An 18,605-nucleotide genomic window follows, 5' to 3' on the forward strand; every position below is an offset into this window, starting at 1 on the left:
CTTTTGCTTATTTTGGATCCACTGCTCTGATCCAGTTTTGGCTTTAATTATCTGTTCCTCTGATAGGGTTCAATCCTAACAAAAACTTTTATAGCAAATTATCTATAATTCTTCCTTGGCAAAAATAATTATATTTTCATATGAACCTCAAAAATAATACATTTTCAAGATTATCTTAGAAAATGTTTATAAATTCATTTTTCACCCAAAATAATATATTCATAATTTGTTTAAGAAAATATATATATTTTCTTCCAAAAATAATATACATTCTAATAATTCAAGAAAATATACATATCTTTTCTGTTAAAAAATAATGTATTTTCTACTTGACAAAAATATGATATATTTTTGTAACACTTGTAAAAATTATAATTTTCGTTTCTTTGGTTTCCAAAATTCTGTTTAACTATTTGTCAAAATATATATGAACTTAATTCCGGAATATATATATGTACTCCATATTCCTTGTTCGGTTTATCAAATTTTTTGGGAATATATTATATATTTGTTTTCTTGGAATTTTGGCATTATTTTGTATTATAATTTTTGGTATTTTGGTAAGTTATATTATTTCAACTCCTAAAATAATATAACTAATACACATAATATACAAGTAATCACACAAATTGTGACATCTAGATATATTTTCCTAAATATATACTTAGTCACTTTTATTTATCAAAAACCAACCTCCAATATTTGTAACAAAATTTATGGCAAATTTTACATGAAAAACCATGGTTAAAATTTACTTATAAACACTTGTTTAAAAATATTTTTCTAAGTGTTTATATTCTACAAAAATTTTGCCATAGTTTCCCCTTAAAAATGGAGGTTTCCATGCTTTCAAAGCGTATCATTTTCTTTTAAAATCATCACCAATCAACAACAATTCAATCAACACTTACCATGAGCCAAAATCATGCAATTTACACTACATCATGAACTTGAAATTTTGTAAAAACTTGTAGTAACTTGCCATGTTAATTAGTAGACTTAGTTACCCTTTAAAATATGGTTATTTGTTTATAAATCACATTCTTGCAAAATCTAGTCCTTTACAACTTACAAGATGATTTTTCTAAAAATAATTCCTTTGCATTTTTCTTGTTACAAACATGTTTCTAGTCTTAATTTAATACTAAAAATATGATTAGTTCCTTTAAAAATGATGATCTTGTAAATCTTGCAAGTAACTTTGGTTTCTTGAGAAAATGATTTTTGAAATCATCCATCTACAAGACTTATATTATGTATAAATCATCATTATGCTCAAAAACATCATCATTTTCAAGTTCATGTTTCACATAATAGGATGATCATTTTGATTTCACAAGATCCATCCTCTCACTTGCTAGATCATGTGTTTAATCACAGTCTAGCAAGCTTCTTATGATGATCATCATCATAATCACAAGAAATCAATCATCAAGTATCACACATACACTAAAACAACTTAGTTTCTTATGATTTTAAGCTTTATGTTAGAGTTCATCATCTTCTTGTTTCATCATGATCTTTATGTTTAACCATTAACATAATCTTTTAACCAACATAATGAGAAGCAAAATCAAGTTTCAAGAGTCTTACTACTAGCACAAGGCTAGGGAAGAAACCAAAGATGATAAAGTTGATGAACAAGATGGATAAAAGCCCTAGAGAGTGGTCCTTCAACTTCCAATGGCTCCAAGCTCCTTAATCTTGCTTCTAGCACCTTGGAATCACTTTGGAATGGATGAACAAGAAGTGAAAATGGTGGGGTTGTGGGCGGTGGTTCACGGCCGAGAGGGAGAATGAGGGAGAGGAGAGTGAAGTGTTTGAACTTGTGAAATGAGTTTATGTTGTGTCTTGTGGTCTTTAATAACAATTTTCCAACATGGTGTTATCTATTGGTCATAATGTCTCCAAAAGTTATCAACAAGATCAATTAAACAATTGAAACAAATCAAGGGTGGGTCCACCCTTGGTGACCGTCGCCCATGGATGGGGGGGGGGTTATAAGGTTGAGTTTCAATGGTTAGTTAGATGTTAGTTAGAATCTAAGTATAAAGTTAGTGTTATATGTGTGTTATGTAATTATAAGATGTGTTATTGTCACACCCCAACCGATGGCGGAATCATCGGGGCGCGACACTGAGCGAAACAGATTGTCCAGAAGTTTCCATAACAATTATCATTACTATTCAATTTAAATAATACGTCCCATACCGTATCTCAAACAGTAAATAAATTATTACAGACAAAATCCAGGCAACTATTCTGTTCCGACAACTCAGATTTAAATAAACAACAATTGTTTATTTGCTTCTAGAGACCCTTAATTTGACTACTACAGACAACTATTTGTTGGGCTCTAGAGCTTTATTCTAGCCTCGCTTTCCTAGCAGATAAGCATCTTAAGCACCTGTCACATACGTTAAAATAAAATCAATACATAAAATGTAAAGGTGAGCATACAAGTTTGATAATAGCATATAGAGTTCGAAATAGTTTACGCATAACCAGCACGTACACAGGGGAAAACGAAGCATGTTAATTATTGACATGGATCTACCGATACCAATGACTGCGGGTTGACTGCCCGAGGCAGTTCGCAATACATGATTACCACCGTAATCCATGCAAGTAATTGTCCTTAACAACCCCCGTGTGAATGGGTGCTGAGTACAAACTATAGTACTATCGTCGTTAAGGTAGGTAGACAGCATTCCACGTGTAAACATAACAACAAGCATTCATTTAGTCTCGTAATACATGCGGTAACGGTTAGCGTTTAAAGCATTGTGTAGTGTGTTTGATGTGATTTCGTATAAGTAATGTATGTAACACCCAAAAGTGCTTAAAGCAAAAGGGGATCGAGTATACTCACAGCGGTTGATGGATTGAAGGGAGCGCTTGAGAGTAAGATTAGCCTGAATAGTTTGATATCATAACGATAAGCAACGCGTAAAACATAAAACAAGTGTTGGAGGGTCGGATAGCTGGTCGATCGGACGGCTGACCGTTCGGTTGACAGTCCGTTCGGAGAGGTGTTCGGTCGGACAGGAGTCCAATCGGATGGCTGTTCGAGTGGATTGTTCCTTTCTTTGAGTAGGATGTGTTTGTGTATGATGGTTGACTTTTGAAGTTTTCGTTGTAGCATTTGAAAACCTTGAAGTATCTTTACCTTTCAGGTCGGTCGATCGGACGGTTGTTTGATCGGCCGGCAACCCGATCGGCTAGGTACTTCAGCAAAACAAGTTCTTAGCAGGGTGTCACCTGGTCGGACGGCTGTTCGATCGGGTGGCACTCCCAGTGCATCGAACATTTTGAAAAATCGATTAAGTGTTGAAGTCAAGTATCTCATGATCCGAAGAGTGATCCAATCGGACGATAGTCCGATTGAATAACAGTTCGTTCAATACCCAATCTTCAAATAACTTGATTAAGTGTGGGACCATGTGCTAGCCAATCGGCTGGTGATGTGCACAAAATGCAACATATAAATTACATCAATTGTGGCATAAAACTAACTCTTTTTTAGTACTAATGTTGGAAAAAGTGTGCCTTTGTATTCCTTTTGTATTTTCAGGATTAAATGAACTCAAATAAACAAAAGAAGCAAACATACAGCTAAATCTAACATAAATACAAAAAAAGGAACAAACGTGGCATGCCCAACCTCCCGACAGCGTCTTCCTAAAGCAAAACAAGAAGACATAAGACTGAACACGCCCCGTGCTCAGTGAGCACGGGGGCGTGCCCAAGTGTCAGCAGAAAAGACAAAGTGATAGAAGCTTCTACTGCCCACCACGGGGCCGTGCTCAGCGGACACGGGGGCGTGGTCAACTGTTGCAGACGCATTTAATGAAATTGCGAATTGCAATTAATGAAGAGAGAGAATCGGATGGACACGGGGCCATGCCCAGTGGACACGGGGCCGTGCCCAGGCTTCTGTTCAGCCTATAAATAGGAGTCCTTGGAGCTCTTGCAACTCATCCCTTGGCACACCACCTCTCTCACACTTCACCCACCACCCACCACCATCACATCACCATCATCCACCACCATCATCCAACACCATCATCCATTGTCCATCATAGAGTGTGTGAGTCGTCTCGGGATCCAAGATTGATCGTAAGAGTTCTTGACAATCAAAGGCCATGTTTGCCTAAGTCTCTTACATCACTTGGTGAAGACAAGTGTTTAGTGTAATACTTTTTATTTTTAATCTTTTGCACTTTTTAGTTGGTTTTGTATTAATGACTTTAATTACTAGTTTCTTATGTTGAAGGTGATTCTTCCTTATCGTTTGTCCGTGGTGTCTTGGCATTATTTTACTGTCTAGATAAAATAAAAGATTTTCACCATTCATATCTCCACGGTTTATATGGAGGTATGTTGGCTACCTGGTCGGGGGTTAAGGGAACGGTTTGGTAAGAGTCTTGCCATTGTTCAGTGTATAGATCCTGCAAAGGACCTGGGTCAAATTTAGTAGGACCTCCTTCAATACCCAACGGTATTGGATGGCGGGGGTCCAAACTCTTTGATCCCCTCATAAGTTAAACTACTATTAAAACTTTAACCTGCCTACTTAGGACTGTATCCCTGCTGAGTCAGACTACTTAGCCGAGGGTAACGTCGCCCTCAAAAGAGGGGCCTACCACATTATGCATTAATAACTTAATTAATTATCTTTCAATAATCCGACCCTTTAGGATTGTATCCTTGCAGACTCAAACTTCTGGGTTGAGGGTAATGTCACTTTCAAAAGAGGGGCCTACTACAATAACTAAGATAATCTCTTAAACAAGTGCAAAAGTGCGAAAATAATCAAAGGTTACACTACACACGAGTCGGATCCAAGTGATTCATCTTGTCTATCTGTTTTTACTTTTATTTTCTTTTTCAGCATTTTAGTTAGTTTTTTTTTCTAATTTAAAAAATCTTTTTCTAACATTTTGATTTGATTAGGACGTTGAGGATAAACCGGTACTAAAAGCTCTTGTGTCCTTGGACGACCTTGGTATCTTACCAACACTATACTACGTCCACGATGAGTGCACTTGCCCATATGTGTGTTTAGTGTTAGTGAATATCGTGTTTATAAATTTAAAACTTGGCTAAAATGTGTAAAAAGGGCTTAAAATATACATCTAAATTATATTCCACCTAACGCACATCAGCTGGCCAGTCGATCGGCTGACTGTCCGATCGACTGGCTGTCCGTTCGGACAGCAGTCCAATCGGTCAGCACCCTGACCTGGTCGGCCTGTTCCTCAAACACTTGGTTGTTCTGATTGTTTGTCGTTTTATCGAGATATTTTGGCAACGAGTCAAACCACAGAACCTCGTCTTTACTTGGTTCTCCTGATCGGACAGGAATCACCCAAATCCGGTTGATGAACGGTTCGAGACGGTGTTTAACGTTTAACCCGAAATCGGTGAACCTCGTGGATAGATTCCGGATCTTGAGTCACGCAACCACCGAAATGGTTAGTAAGTCGGCACAAGCTCCGTTTCTATCGGTTTTTGAAGATATTGAGTGTAAAAGAGTTGAAAGAAAGTTGGAAAAACCATCTTTCGAACCCTTTCACCGTGAATATGTTTAGATCTATGAAAGATCTTTGTTTGTTTATGTGGAAATCGGTTAGATTCAAGCTATTCTTGGTGGATTGAGGCCAAAACATGAAGTTCTTCAAGAACACATGATGACATCATCCTAGAACACTTGAATCTTGATGATTTCACGGTTAAAAGTTAAGATTTAAAAGATGAAAGGTGTAGGAGTGCGTGTAGATCAGGAGAGTACAAGATTTAGGACGAAATCTTACCGGTTCAAGGAGCTATTGCGAAAGTGTCCTCATCACAGTCTTGCGGTATGGCAACAAGTATCCACTTTCTACAATGGGTTGTTGCCACACACAAGACAAACACTTGACTCTAGCTCCGGGGGACTTTTAGGTAATCACCGCCCACATGAAATATACAATCAAATTGAGGAAATTGCTCAAACCAATTTTCAGTGGCACACTCCCCGAAGCAATAAATCTATCGCCCCGGGCGCCCATAAGGTTGATGAAAGCACTTCTTTACAAGCCCAAATCGAGGCCCTTTCTTCAAAAATAAAAAAGTTAGAAATGACAAAAACGGTCTCGGTTATGGCTTGTGAAGGGTGTGGTGGGCCACATGAAAATTGGAGTTGTATGAAAGAAGCAGATGATCAACCAGAGTCGGTAAACTACATTGATAATAGACCTAAGCCGTCAGGTCCTCCAACGGGTACCTACAACCAAGGATGGCGTAACCACCCTAACCTTGGTTGGAGAGAACCCGACAATAGTAGTAACCAACAAAGCCTAAACCAACGAACAAACTTTCAACAACCAAGAAATGAGTCACAAAATTTCCCTCAACAACATGGTGGACGAGAAAGGCTTGAAGATACTGTATCTCGCCTCATCTCCGACACTGAAAAGAAAAACTCGGATCGATTTCAACAATTGGAATCGAATTTTAGAAATCAACAAGCTAGTATACAAAACATTGAGAAACAAATAAATCAATTAGCTCAAAATTTCTCCGAGAGACCATAAGGCGCATTACCAAGTAATACCGAAACAAACCCAAAAGCACAAGTCCATCTCATAACGTTAAGAAACCATACCGTGGGTTCCGAAGAGGCTCCACCACCGCCAACTGAGGGAAGCATAACACCGCCCCAACAAGAGAAGGCTTCTCCTCTAATTCAAGAGCCTACCAAGGCTCCTCCGGTTCGATGCCCTGGTAGGTTAATTCGTCAAAAGACCAATGAGCAATTCCCAAAATTCGAAAATCTACTAAAACAATTGCATGTTAATATTCCTTTTATCGAAGTCCTAACTCAAATGCCTAAATACTCAAAATTCATGAGGGACTTCCTCACTCATAAAAGGAAAATTGAATCATTGCAATTAGTTAACTTAGGCGAAGAATGCTCCGCCCTCGTACTCAACAAACTCCCACAAAAGAAGATTGATCTCGGAAGCTTCACAATTCCTTGCTCGATCGGGGAATCCCCCGTTCGTAATGCACTAGCCGACCTTGGGGCTAGCATTAACCTCATGCCTGCATCAATGTTCTAATGACTCGGCCTAGGAAAAACAAGCCCTACCAAGATGAGTATACAACTTGCCGACAGATCCGTCAAATACCCACAAGGTGTCGTTGAAAATCTATTGGTCAAAGTCGACAATTTTGTCTACCCGGCCGACTTGGTCATACTAGATATGGAAGAGGACACCGAAGTCCCCCTCATACTAGGGAGGCCATTTCTAGCCACCACGCAAGTAGTGGTAGACATGAATGACGGAACACTTACTTTGAAGTTTGGGGATAAGGAAGTGAAGTTTGGAGTTGGGAAGAGAGTAGAGGACGATGACCCGATCAATTACATGAAGGTCATTGATTCGAGTTTAGATGATGCTCTCCGACGGTGCAACATGGGATGCAAAACATCTCGCTCGGAAAATATATGACCTCACTTGGGGTCTAGCCAAGGACCTCTTATAAACGTGGCGCACCACGGAGGGATTCCACAGAACTATCCTTAGTTTAGCTTAGATTAATTTTTAGTTTAATTTGCAGGAATAAAACACACTCGGGATGGTCAAGGATAAGAAGGGAGACGAGAAACATGACCCCATGCACGAAAACAGGGCCACCCGACAAAAATTTCTTCATTACATCAAGTTCAGCACGGGCCGTGTCCACCCAACACGGCCCCGTGCTGCACAATCTGCAGAAATCGCCCAGTTCAGGTAACTGGACACGGGCCGTGTTCTCTGAACACGCCCCCGTGTCCAGGCTTCTGTTCCTCTTTATTAAATTTTGTCACTGGCACCTGAACACGGGGCCGTGCCCGGTCACCACGGGGTCGTGTCCAGAGTGCCAGTAACATAAAATTTTGCTTTTAACACCCTTTTACACATTCAATCAACCCAAAAACTTATTTTTGGGACACATTGAGGACAATGTGTAATTTAAGTGTGGGGGGGGGGGGATGCTAAAACTTTGAATCTTGCAAGTCCAAATTAACAAGCCTTACACAAAACTCTATTGGAACCGCTAATCACCCCAAATTTTTTTCAAAAAAAAATATTTTTTTACTTGTCTAAGTTTAAGTCGGGAATTTCAAGTTCTAACAAGGTTATATTTTTACAAGTTTACAACCGATAGCGTCGTGATAAAAAGAACCAACATAAGAAAATTATGAAACGGCATGACAACCTTAGTTAAAATTTGATTATATATACTTGATCACATAAAAACCCATTCCCACAAAAGTGAGTTTTGAGCCTTTATTGAGCATACAAATACATATCTTTACACTAAATGCTCATTTTTCGTTTCTTGTGTGAATAGCCGCTTGGTTCGTACGACTCTAGAACTTGCCACGACAATGCATTCCCGGTGCTTACCAACTTAAACCCGAGTAAGTAAATGATGGAGGCATTAGGACTAACCCTTTTTTTTTTCTTTCTACACCATCATTTTTCATTTTTTTTACCACCTACCCAAAAGCCCCCTAGTTAACCCCTTTAAGCCTAAATCTTTTCATTTCTTAACCTAAAACAATCACCATTTTTACCCACCTAAACCTTTTTATTTTAACCCTTTCTTTTAGTAACAAAGCTCGGTTTTTCTTATGACTTTTCAAAAAAAAAATAAATAAATAAATAAATTCTAGAGTTGATGAAACCAAATAAACAAACAAGTTCATCAAAATTAACCTTGTTTGAAAGAAATGGTTCATCAAAATAAAAATTGTGAAAAATAAAAAAGTCTTTAAAAAAACCGATGCTTTTTACGCTTTTCGCCCTTTTACTAACCACTAACCCAACCACCCACCTTTAGCCCAAGCCTAACCCTTCACCCAAAAAGTCCTCTTGATATTTACAAAGGTATATGGTTAAAAATGAGGAGGATTGATTGCTTGGCAAGCCTATGGTAGGAGTACGTTCCATGCCGCTCTCGAGTGATTCACTAAAAATACACCTTCGGCCGAGTGTTGAGTGATCCCCCGTGAGGTATGTGAACTTGTATATAAATGGAACTAGGTTATAACCCGGGAATACTCCCGGGTTGTGAATCTTTTTATCTAAAAAATAAATATGCATCTATATATATTAATTAATAAAATTATACCATGTAGTTGTGAATCTTTATAACCCGTGAACTTCCCGGGCAGGAAAAAACAATTTATTGCCTTTTTATGTCATTAAATAAATTAAAAGACATGTTTTCAAACGTTATTAAGTGTTTAAATAAATATGTTAAAATTTGGTGTCAATACTATGTGGTACCAATGTTGAAATTAAAAGACATGTTTTCAAACGTTATTTGCCGTAAAATAACACTTTTTTCCATGGGGCGCCTCCTTCCTTTTCTTTACATGTGCACCTCTATGTTATGCGATACGGTACCGGTTAAGTCAAAGCACTTATGAAGAAATGAGTTGAGCCAAACCATTTTTTTACCATAATCCCAAAGAAATAAAGGCACTTATGTTTTTACCTTTTTTAACCGAAACTCGATTACCAAACCTGACCCAGTGCTACCAAAACCAAGTATTTAACACAATTATACATAAAGCCACACATGACCTAAGTAAAAACATAACAAAAACTTTCTACATCAAACTTTCCACAACAAAACTTTTAAGCACATTAAAAGAAGATAATTGAGATATATTTCTTTTTTTAAGCAGCCAACAAATCAAATTTTATTAAAAAGCAGATTAGCATTGTGCTAATCCACATCCATAAACAACCAGACAACAAACTATATCATAGACCCCAAAATTTCTCCAATTTTCCCATGATAAACCAACGTTTTTTAACTGATGTTTAACCCATAGGTACACCAAAACTCTAATTTCCTACTTTAAACTCACCACTTTAGGTTGTTTACGGTTGATGATAATATTGTTTTGACTTCACCAAATGCACCACACGACCGTTAGAATAATGGAGTAGACAACCTTTCTCCACTTCGCAGAGCCTCTCGCTTGCTTATAAATCTTCAACTGGTCCTCGAATTCAAAGAAAAAAGCATGTACCAAGTATTAATAAAGTCCCAGATAGTTTGCGTCATCCCACACGATACTAAAAGATGTTCTGCAGACTCCTCATATGCTCCACAAAAGCTGCACATATATAAGCAATTATATATATACTTTTAAAATGAATAATGTGCGAAACTTTCATTTTTTATCACCCGTGATCGAACAAAACCTGTATATATTTTAAACAAACAATACCACATATCATATATTGTATAAAATGTACGATATGTGACGATAAAAGTTATCACCCGTGAACTTCCGTTTTCATAGTATACCAATAATTAGAGTAGCGTGTTAGACATTATTATGAAATAATTTTTAAAATCTATATACTATATTTAATTATTTATTTATGGATAGATAAGTATTTGAATATGAATTAAAATGTTATGTTTAGGATTCGTTTATAGATTTGAACATATACATTTAAACAATAAAAATCCTACAACAATATTCCAGTCACTAAGCCTACAATAACTAATCAAATTTCACGAAGTAATCAAATTTCAAAATGAATAAACTGAACCGGTTTTATGAAGTAAATAAAATGATCTTATCAAGACAAACAAAACAAACTTGATCTTAAACTGAACTGGTTTTATGAAGTAAATAAAATGATCTTATCCCTATTTAACTGAATCACTGGTTGAACCATTTAAATTTTATCAAACACTATTGTATATACATTTTTAAAAGAGATATTGAATTTAAATAACCTGAACTTTCATCAATTGGTCGATAACACATGCAACTTTTGATTTGTACCGCACCACTCTCAACTTTTAACCTATTAGCCGATAGAACTCCCAAACTAATCTAGTTTTCAAACTCATTAGTATTTTCTTTCCCTCCCCACAATAATTTATTTTTTCCGTTTCATAAGTATCCTAACACGTACCAATATCTTTTGGGGCATCTCAAAACTTTATTTTTTAGTTTCTTCTTTCGGTTTGCTAACGGACCAAATCAATATCGATCGAATTCCCATCGTGTATAGAGAATCTCTTAATTATATATAATTGACATATAATATTTCTTTATCAGATTAAATGTGAGGATATAGCACCAGCAAAGCAAATGGAGAGGAAGGGATGAATAAAAAACAACATACCTCGTTTCTTCGCAGCTTACTAACATATAGAGTGCCATCTCACTTAATAACAATTAAATCAATCTAGGCAAAAAAAAGTTATAACTAATTTGCATAAAAGGTTATTTAGTGTATTCATTATTAGTATTGTTAATAATATACAAATTAAGAACATATATAGATGATAGGGATGTTCACGGGCCAGTTTATGACGGTTTTACATCAAACCGTGAACCAAACCATTAGTTTACATCAAACCGTGAACCAAACCATTAGTAATGAATTTATGATAATCGAAACCAATACCGAACCGTTTAAAAATGAAATGAAACCAAACAAAACTGTTACTAACGCTTTGGCTCCGGTTTGGTTTCATGGTTTGGATTCCGTATAAGTCATCTATGAAATATATATTTTTGAATGTAACTATACCTCTAATTGCTCATTGAGTTGTTCTGTTAAGATAGATAATAGAGTTCTTATATGGGTTAAAGTTGGTTGAATCTTGTTTAAAATTAATATTGGTATGCTTGTGCTTTTATAACAGGAGGTATAAACCTGGACTTGTTTAATTTTTTATATACAGGAACTAAAAACTAAGAACAAAAAAAAATCAAAATTACATTCACTACTGCAAGTGAGGTCCACTACTCCAGTTGCACTACTTAGTGTAAAATTTTAGTCAAATCAAGCCTTAATATACTAACAATAATTAATTATACCTACTATAAAATATATAAAGTGGGTAGCCCATTATAAATATTCATGAAAAGTTTCAAGATTCGAACCTGAAATGTACTCCCGAGTCCCTTATATTTTTTTTTCAAAATGTAAACTTTATTGACAAACGGCCGGCCTGAAAACAGGACCGCACCACCACTGATTACAACATATACAGGGGGTAACTACACCAATCCCTCCGAACCAAATTACAAAGATTAGACCTACTCTTGAGCCATAAAAAAACTAAGCGACTTAACGTCCCCTATTATATCGTCAATCTTACCACATCTGTTAGAAAAAATCAGCGCATTCCTAGCCTTCCAAATGCACCAACACGTCACCATGACAAGCCCCCGAACTATATCCTTAGCTTTCTTCTCCCCATTATATTCTTTATGCAAATCCAAGATGTCGCCAAAGGAAAAAGTGAAAAAAGGTTGCATTCTAACCAAATCAGTGAATCGGTTCCATACCTGGATAGTCGTAGCTTTTGCCGTGAACAGATGCTCTACAGATTCTGGATCCTCCCTGCAAAACGGACAAAGGTCCGAGTCCACAGCTATGTTTCTTCTGGCTAATGTTGTTTTAGTCGGTATACGATCTAATCACACCCGCCATAAAAATAAATTACATTTAGACGGCACCCATCTGCAACCCTTGGCCGTAACTCTGCAGTCGGGAATGTCAGGGTCTAAAGAAAGTGTCTTAAACGAACCTGTGGTATACTGCCCAGATGCGTCCGAAACCCACCTCCATTTATCCTTGTCGAAGGATCTCTTCATGCTAGATAACAGAGCCGAACAACTGATCAGATCTGCAGCTTCCTCTGGAGTAGACGGAATTCTAATCCAGTTCCAATGCACATCAGAAACCTCACCTGGATCAGAAAGGCGATCACAGACACTGCAGCTTTTGTTTCTCTCCAAAGCGAATCCCGAGTCCCTTATATATTTGAGAGCTTGAATAACTTTTTGTATGATAGAGTAGGTAGCCCATTATCAGCTCAATACATATCAGGCTGAAGGGGTGCAACCTTATCTTCCCAATCAAGACCAGGTTCCATTTCTTGCATTGACTAATGATATTTTTCTTAAGATGCAAATTTGGCTCACCATCACATTTCTCAAGGGCTGCTCTAATCCTATCTATTGGTTGAGCACTTATTACACATGTCAGTATGCAAATCAACTGTTCTTTTTGATCCCAAGACATCCACCATTTTTTGCTTTCCTGCAAAGCTACAAAGATAATTCTTAGAGGAAATAGCTGAATAATGAACCAATCCTCTAATGGAAGGTTATGAGTATAACCTATTTTTCTTGCCGCAACACAAAATAATTTTGAATCCACAAATTCAGGCTCGAATTCATTAAGAGAATTCATTAAGACAACTTTTGATCATATTCCAAACACCTTTTGATGTAAGAGCTACATTTTCATAGAAAAAATATAGTGGGCCAGTAACTTCTTTTCGAAGGGTTATGTGAACCACTGGAAATGATTATCAAGGAACACCATACCCTATCATCGGGTTTGGAAGTTGGAGGACGTCCTCGTCTTCATCCCTTCTTTTTCTCTCCATTTTTATGCTGGGATGTTTTTTACTATGATTTTTTTCTTCTGGTGACAACCTTTTCTTGTCCTTTTGCTGTCCATAAACAATAAAAGCATGTTAGTTATATAAGTATAACACATGATGAATTACAGACCAATAAAAGAATAAAAGAATATAAGTAACCAATATATAGATTCATAATCACACAATGAACACGTTTTTGTATTAAAAAGTGTGCAAAACTCACATCGCTGCTGAGAGATGCAGCAGCAGACACGCGTTCATCAGGATCGATTGCGAGAAGACTTTCTAATAAAGGAAGAGAAGAAGTCGGAAAATCCTTAAAAGTTTCTTTTGTACATCTCTTGTACGGCTGACGTGGCTTAAACAAAGTGGTGTTTGGCAAATGGTAACAAAATATAACCCGAATCGACCCGTTAACCCATACACGGGTCTAAATAACTAATGCTTACCGAGCTTTCAGGTGACCTTCTCGTTCATGTAGATTTGCAAGTTATGACCGAATTGATTATACTTCCGTAGCATAGAATGCAACCTATGCAATACCATAACGTTAGTTTTAGAAGAAAAAAAGTAAATGAATAGTAAAATTTGGGTGGAAAATTATTTTATTATGTTTTGACCTCTTATTTCCCATTTTTGTTTACTTCTACTGAGGCCTGCAAGTTTTTAAATGTGACAAAGTTAGCAATTACTAATCAATAATGTTAGCATATTATATACATCAATGCATTTTCCAATAATATAATAGTTCATCTTTTAGTAAGTAAAATATATCATGTTTTATTCAATTAAATAAGGTTTCAAAAGTATCAACTGTAACGAATATCCTTTAGAAATCATATAAAACAAAAACTATTAAATAAATAAAGTTGAGCATTCTTCATAATCAATATATATTATAATTAATCAAAAGGCACCAAGAATGGCAGTGAATAAAATCTGACAATCTTACAATAAACTCTTGAATTGCAAAGAACTTGTCTCCAAATCTATCATATTTTACCTAAAACAAACATGTAAATTTGTGTTAGTAAAGGAAAGGCACTCTAGTCAACCCACAATCAAGAACAAAGGCATGAATAAAAAAGGTTGAAACATTAAAATAAATGAATAAGACTTATGAACAATTAAAATAACCAATATACAATCGTCAATTCCAGTGTTGTAATCGGTCCTCTCATGGTTAAATAAGACTTAAGAACGATTAAAATAACCAATATACAATCAAACTACGCAACAATTTAGTACCAAAATCAGACTACGTCAATTCCAAATGGAATTAGGATTTAATGATTACCTTCATCGCAAAACCAAGTAGATGCCGACCTGCAATTTGTGAAAAAAAATATAACATATTAACAAAACCATTAACAATTAGCCAAAAAATTATTTATTACATGATTGAAGAATAGAATGGCGAAGGCATGTTAAAATCCCTAAATACGATATAATCGAGTATACATCTATAGAAAATACAAACAAAATCTATTAGATGAACATACTAATTTGAATAATATGTGAGAATTTCGAAATCATACCGTGTTTTGCACAGCAGCGTTGTTGAATGAGGCGAATGAGTAATTAGGTTAATTAAGGAGTTTATGTAGTCGGGTCAAAATCCGGGTATGGTAAAACAATAACAATGAGAGTGAAGTGTCAGCTTCATGTGGTGGTGGAACCCTAGCCGCCGCCCTGTGCCTTGAACCACAACCATCAAAAGTAAAATCAAATCAATGAAAACAATTGATCAAAAATCCTAATCTTAACAAAAAAATTTGATGGAGAGGAATCGAACGGTAAGATAAACATCAAAAGTAAAATCAAATCAATGAAAACAATTGATAAAAAACAAACCCTAGTCTGAACAAATCAATGTAATAAATCTGGAAAAAAAGCCATAACTGAAACTAATTCGTAAAAAAAACGAAATCTGAATAAAAATAAATCCTAATCAAACCCGAAAATGTGAAATGGATTATGAAGACATCAAAACACAACACATTCAATCACCAAAGCTTGAATCAGAGAAGATCGCTTGAATCCGAAATCACGATTGAATCAAATCAATGAAAACACAACGACCAAAACATATCCAGATTAAACCTTCGGAGCGGTAAATAAAACGAGGCTTCAGGCTATTTAATCAGCATTAGGGTTTGATTAGATGAATCATGTGATTGACGTTAGGGTTTGGGAAGAATAGCAAAACAAAAAATCAAGATTACCTGATTGTTAGATCCGAAGGAATGCAGAGGATTAAAAAAAATAAGGATTGTTTAATTTACAGGACGAATGAAGAAGATGAATACATGATGGATCTGATGTAGGAGATGAAGTTGTCGGTTAGGGTTTAGAGAGAATAGGTGAAAAAGTGATGGTTGTGGCTTTTTATATAGATCCGAATGAACGGATGTAGGATGATCCGAACTCAAAACGGATCCCGCCTTTTTGTGTTAAATTCGTGAATGTAGAAGCAAAATCACAATTTCCCTCCTAAACTAATATGCCACATCAGCCAAGATGGCCAAATACAAATGCCACCTAGCCCAAATCCATCTCATTTATATATATATATATAGATTTTAAAAAGGCATGTTATGCCCTAATAAGTAATTTATCTTATGAAACGTTTTTAATAAATTATGACGAATAGGATTGTAAATAAATGAAAATGAAACTTAAATAAAGAATCTTGGAAATCCCGACACTCTATGACAAGTCCAAAAACCTTCTCTTCTACCCATTCCATTTGGGAGTGAAAAAGCCACATTATAAAGAGTTTTGGTTGAGGACAAGCAAAGATTCAAGTGTGGGGGTATTTGATGTGCACAAAATGCAACATATAAATTACATCAATTGTGGCATAAAACAAACCCTTTTTTAGTACTAATGTTGGAAAAATTGTGCTTTTATCTTCCTTTTGTATTTTCAGGATTAAATGAGCTCAAATAAACAAAAGAAGCAAAAATACAGCTAAATCTAACATAAATACAAGAAAAGGAACAAACGTGGCATGCCTGACCTCCCGACAGCGTCTTCCCAAAGCAACACAAGAAGACAGAAGACTGAACACGCCCCGTGCTCAGTGAGCACGGGGGCGTGCCCAAGTGTCAGCAGAAAAGACAAAGTGATAGAAGCTTCTACTGCCCACCACGGGGCCGTGCTCAGCGGACACGGGGGCGTGGTCAACTGTTGCAGACGCATTTAATGAAATTGCGAATTGCAATTAATGAAGAGAGAGAGTCGGATGGACACGGGGTCGTGCCCAGTGGGCACGGGGCCGTGCCCAGGCTTCTGTTTAGCCTATAAATAGGAGTGCTTGGAGCTCTTGCAACTCATCCCTTGGCACACCACCTCTCTCACACTTCAACCACCACCCACCACCATCATAACACCATCATCCACCACCATCATCCATTGTCCATCATAGAGTGTGTGAGTCGTCTCGGGATCCAAGATTGATCGTAAGATCACTTGGTGAAGATTGATCAAAGGCCATGTTTGCCTAAGTCTCTTACATCACTTGGTGAAGACAAGTGTTTAGTGTAATACTTTTTATTTTTAATCTTTTGCACTTTTTAATTGGTTTTGTATTAATGACTTTAATTACTAGTTTCTTATGTTGAAGGTGATTCTTCCTTATCGTTTGTCCGTGGTGTCTTGGCATTATTTTACTGTCTATATAAAATAAAAGATTTTCACCATTTATATCTCCACGGTCTATATGGAGGTATGTTGGCTACCTGGTCGGGGGTTAAGGGAACGGTTTGGTAAGAGTCTTGCCATTGTTCAGTGTATAGATCCTGTAAAGGACCTGGGTCAAATTTAGTAGGACCTCCTTCAATACCCAATGGTATTGGATGGCAGGGGTCCAAACTCTTTGATCCCTCATAAGTTAAACTACTATTAAAACTTTAACCCGGCTACTTAGGACTGTATCCCTGCTGACTCAGACTACTTAGCCGAGGGTAACGTTGCCTTCAAAAGAGGGGCCTACCACATTATGCATTAATAACTTAATTAATTATCTTTTAATAATCCGACCCTTTAGGATTGTATCCTTGCTGACTCAAACTACTGGGTTGAGGGTAACTTCACTTTCAAAAGAGGGGCCTACTACAATAACTAAGATAATCTCTTAAACAAGTGCAAAAGTGCGAAAATTATCAAAGGTTACACTACACACGAGTCGGATCCAAGTGATTCATCTTGTCTATCTGTTTTTACTTTTATTTTCTTTTTCAGCATTTTAGTTAGTTTTATTTTTCTAATTTAAAAAATCTTTTTCTAACATTTTGATTTGATTAGGACGTTGAGGATAAACCGGTACTAAAAGCTCTTGTGTCCCTGGACGACCTCGGTATCTTACCAACACTATACTACGTCCACGATGAGTGCACTTGCCCATATGTGTGTTTAGTGTTAGTGAATATCGTGTTTATAAATTTAAAACTTGGCTAAAATGTGTAAAAAGGGCTTAAAATATACACCTAAATTATATTCCACCTAACGCACATCAGCTGGCCAGTCGATCGGCTGACTGTCCGATCGACTGGCTGTCTGTTCGGACAGCAGTCCGATCGGTCAGCACCCTGACCTGGTCGGCCTGTTCGTCAAACACTTGGTTGTTCTGATTGTTTGTCGTTTTATCGAGATATTTTGGCAACGAGTCAAACCACAGAACCTCGTCTTTACTTGGTTCTCCTGATCGGACAGGAATCACCCAAATCCGGTTGATGAACGGTTCGAGATGGTGTTTAACGTTTAACCTGAAATCGGTGAACCTCGTGGATAGATTCCGGATCTTGAGTCACGCAACCACCGAAATGGTTAGTAAGTCGGCACAAGCTCTGTTTCTATCGGTTTTTGAAGATATTGAGTGTAAAAGGGTTGAAAGAAAGTTGGAAAAACCATCTTTCGATCCCTTTCACCGTGAATATGTTTAGATCTATAAAAGATCTTTGTTTGTTTATGTGGAAATCGGTTATATTCAAGCTATTCTTGGTGGATTGAGGCCAAAACATGAAGTTCTTCAAGAACCCATGATGACATCATCCTAGAACACTTGAATCTTGATGATTTCACGGTTAAAAGTTAAGATTTGAAAGATAGAAAGGTGTAGGAGT

General features: G+C 36.7%; 1 long non-coding RNA gene across 1 annotated transcript; it reads right to left on the reverse strand.

Annotated features, from left to right (window-relative positions):
• Positions 1–14,352: 14,352 nt before the first annotated feature.
• LOC118480376 lies at positions 14,353–15,139 on the reverse strand. Its single transcript, XR_004862323.1, has 3 exons — positions 15,018–15,139; positions 14,777–14,805; positions 14,353–14,482 (listed from the first exon to the last, which is right to left on the reverse strand). It is a non-coding gene; the product is annotated as an uncharacterized LOC118480376 (long non-coding RNA).
• Positions 15,140–18,605: the final 3,466 nt, after the last annotated feature.

This window comes from Helianthus annuus, chromosome 1, assembly GCF_002127325.2.
Source record: "Helianthus annuus cultivar XRQ/B chromosome 1, HanXRQr2.0-SUNRISE, whole genome shotgun sequence".
Lineage (NCBI taxonomy): Eukaryota > Viridiplantae > Streptophyta > Magnoliopsida > Asterales > Asteraceae > Helianthus > Helianthus annuus.